Source organism: Suricata suricatta, chromosome 13, assembly GCF_006229205.1.
Source record: "Suricata suricatta isolate VVHF042 chromosome 13, meerkat_22Aug2017_6uvM2_HiC, whole genome shotgun sequence".
Taxonomy (NCBI): Eukaryota; Metazoa; Chordata; class Mammalia; order Carnivora; family Herpestidae; genus Suricata; species Suricata suricatta.
Window position 1 is genome coordinate 4,192,256 of NC_043712.1, and position 3,798 is coordinate 4,196,053.

The following is a 3,798-nucleotide window of genomic DNA, read 5'->3' on the forward strand; positions in this document are numbered from 1 at the left end:
CTCACAGTCCTGATGCAACGTCCTCTTGGCCCTCCCTCATCTTTTGCGTCCTCTCTCTTGCTATGAGGCTGGAAGATAATTAAGCAGAGTGAAAAGATTTCAAGAAAAATTGAAGTTCTTTGAAGACACCAAGAGGAAATCTCTGATGGCCAAGCACATGGGAAGGGTTAACCTCTGGGGACTCTGGCCGGTGACTCCCTGTCCTTGGCACCCCCTGAATCAATGGTACTCAACCTGTGCCTTCCCATCCCCTCACTGTGAAACAGAGAAATGTAGCAGGGTGCCCCTGGGTATGCCCTCTCCCACCTTCTTTCTAAGAGCCTACCAACCCCATCATTTATTCTGCAGATAACTATAACATGCCTGCCCTGGCTGGACACTGTGGAGGCAGTAGGCACAGCCTGATCCCATCCTTGCTCTCACAGACCTCAAAGGCTAACCAAAAGCACAGACATCTGACAGATAATAACACTAATAACTGATCATGTCCAACTATGATGAATTCTCTACAGATGGGCTGTGGGTTGAATAGGATCCCCCCAATTTATGTCCCTCTGGAACCTCATAATGCAACCTTATTAGGCATAAGGGTCTTTGCAGATGTCATCAGGGTAAAGATCTTGGGGTGAGATCATCCAGGACCAGGTGGGTCCTAAATCCAAAGGCTGTGTCCTGATGAGACTGGAAAGGAGAGAGAGAGACGCACACACAGAGGAGGTGATCCAAAGATGGAGGCAGGGGCTGGAGGGAAGGGATTAGCAGAGGCCATCAGAGCTGGGAGAGGGGCTCAGGACAGATTACCTTCCAGAGTCTGTAGTAGGAACCAAGCCTGTCAACGTCTTGATTTCAGACTGCTGGCCTCCAGAACTAAGAAGAGACTTCTGTTGCTTTAAAGTCCCCAGTTTGTGGCAGTTGGTTATGGAAGCCTGAGGAAACGAAGATGATATACAAGGCTCTGTCCTGATCTGGGGTCAAGGACAATCCCTTGAGGAAGTGACATTTGAATGGAGGCCTGAAGAGTGTATAGGTGTTGGCAGCAGAGTGCATTCCCAGTGGAAAGACCAGCAGGTGCAAAAAGCCCTGAGCCAGGAAGGGGGACCTGGGGAAGGACGGAGAGGGCTGGTGTGCTGGGGACCAAGGAGACGATGCCAAATGTGTCCCGCGGGAGCCCCAGAGGAATCTGGACTTCTTGCTGAGAGAATCAGGGAGCTGCTTCAAGCTGGGAGCCCGACAGCCTTCAGCCCCATGACATCCAAGCCGTGCTGGCCTCTGCCCATCAACACAGGACAGGCTGGGTAAATATTAGTTCATGGCTTCTGGGGCGTGTGTGTGTGTGTGTGTGTGTGTGTGTGTGTGTGTGTGTGTGTGTTTGGGGAATGCAGTTGGCTGTGAGCATCCATGCCGCCTCTCAAGACAGCGTGACACACCTGCTCCCAAACCCTGGCTTCACCCTGTGGGCCACAGCTTCCTTTCGCCCTTCCAGACACATTGTCTGGAAGCCCCCAGCCCATCCTTGCTTCCATCCCGGGTCCTTTGTCCATGTTAGACACCCCCACCCCGAGATCCTGTCACCCCCCTGCAAATTCTTGTCCCCCACACTCGTCGTGTTAACAGGGACCATCTCTCCTTCGGTCATCCTCAGACTGAATTCAAATAGCATCGCCACGGAGCCGTGTCAGATGTGCCCAAGGAATTCCAAGTCTCCGGCGACTTCATTAGCTCCAGCGCCTTGAGTCATTCAAGCTATGGTGCTTCCTTGGCCTGAACCCGCCCCTCCCGCAGAGGGGTCCTCATTAGCTGGGAAATATGAACCACTTAGTAGTTCCATTAACTTGGTGCTTCCAACACGTTTCATCTCTGCCTTTCTTCCCTCTCTGCCCCTTCACCTGTGATTCTCTGTCTCTCCACTCATTAGCCAGATGTGCCTCTGCATCGGCGACTTTCCCCCTCACTCGCCACGTCTGTCTACCCCTCCCTCTGCTCAGCGTCAGGATGCCGCCCCCCCCACACCCCCCGCTCTCCATGGAGACGCTGAAGGGAACAGCACATGTACCCTAACCTGTTGAGCTGTGGCCACCACGTGGCATCTTGTGCCGCTCCCCACCCACTGTCCCAGCTCCTGCTTAGCTGCCTCCCCCACCCACAAACCTGCTGAGACCCCTCAGCCCTGCAGCCTGTCCTGGGACAGCAGTGAGGGGGCCGCCCCTGGGGCTTCCGGGTCTCCCGTTCCCCAGGGCTCCTACTGCCACATAGCTAGAGTGCAGCCTGCACCAACGGCCACCTGCTCACCTCCCACTGCCCTCCCTTGGAGGCACCAAGGGGCACCGTCCCACACCCTCATCCTTCTCTGATGACCCCTTTCCCCAACTTCTTACGGGCTTCTCTCTTCTCTCCCAATCACAACGCAAAGGCTGCCGCGTGTGTGGCGGGATGTGTGCAGGGCAGACTGTCCGTAAGCAGCTAGAACCCCTTGGTGCGCAGCTGGTGTCAGTGAGTGGGCAGATGGAGACGGAACCCGGACAAGGTTGGAGGCCAGAAGGGACGGGGAGAGATGCGGCTGCGTCGGTCCTGGGGGGGGGAGGGGACTTCGCCGTCACCCCCACTTCTGAGCTTGTGTCTCACACCGGATTGAGTGGAGCCAACATTTATTGGGTGTCGCCCGCATTCCAGGTGCCTTTGCTGGGTAACGAGAGAGGTGACGAGTGAGCAGGCCGGGGTGGGGGCAAGTGATGCGCTGGGTCCCCAGCTGGAGAGCCACTGAGTTCAGACCCACTCTGCACTCCGCCGCTCAAGAGAGTCAAGACAGGCAAACGTGGTCACCGCACACCTGGCGCAGGACCCACCTGGCAGGTGATGTCACTGTGACCCTTAGCGTGATGGAACGGTGGCGCTGAGTCAGAAAGGCCTGGGTTTGCGACTCGCTTCTGCCGCTTACAAGCTCATGACCTCAGGCCCCTCCACCACGTGGGACCTCAGTTTTGTCAGAGGGGGTAGTAATAACACCAGCCCACTGCACTGTTGTAAGAATAAAATGAGGTGGCTCGGATAGGACCATGGCTAAGTGTTCACCATGCAGTAAGTACCCCACCAAGGTTTGCTTGGATAGCCGCCGCCATGACGGTATACATGGGAAGTGGAGGGAGACATGTGGACGTGGATGTGGACATGAAGGAGGGGATAACTTTCTGAGTGAGCTTCCAAGGACCTGGAAGTTTCCATTCCATCAGGTGAGGAGGGCTGGCAATTCTATGCATGGTGGCCCAAGTTCCCTCCTCTGTCGTACATCATTGAATTTCGGGTAGGTCCAGAGGAAGACCAGAGCTGCCAAGGGGCACAAGTCCAAGGGACACCTTTCACAAAGACCCCGAGGTGATGGGCGCCCCTGGGCTTATGCAACAGCAGCCCTGCCTGGGATGTGCTGGCTGGCCACAGGGCAGACCAGCCCCTGACTTGAGGAGAGACGAGGCTGTGTGCAGGAAGAAGGTAGGAGAGCCATGACCGGGGCCCGCAGTCAGGACTCAGCTTCCCTGCCGCCTCCGGCATTCCCACAGCCTCCCTGCCTCTCCCTGCAGAGACGGCCACTCTTCCTGTGTTTTGGTTGGATCCTGGTGGGTCAGGGAAATAATGAGCAAGCTTGCCCTCCCCTCACTTAGCTCAGGGCTCTGCAAGGGCAATTAAACCGCGTGCTAATCACCTACACAGGGGAGAGTGGAACCAGGGTCAATTGAAGCAAAAATATTTCTATGCTCCATTGTGGAGAGGGGAGCTGTCACCCCAAAACCAGCTCACATACTCATG

At 55.9% G+C, this 3,798-nt stretch overlaps 1 long non-coding RNA gene across 1 annotated transcript; it reads left to right on the plus strand.

The window, feature by feature from the left end:
- Positions 1-879: 879 nt before the first annotated feature.
- Positions 880-2,903, plus strand: LOC115276151. Its single transcript, XR_003901837.1, has 3 exons — positions 880-1,295; positions 2,411-2,524; positions 2,671-2,903. It is a non-coding gene; the product is annotated as an uncharacterized LOC115276151 (long non-coding RNA).
- The last annotated feature ends 895 nt before the right edge of the window (positions 2,904-3,798 follow it).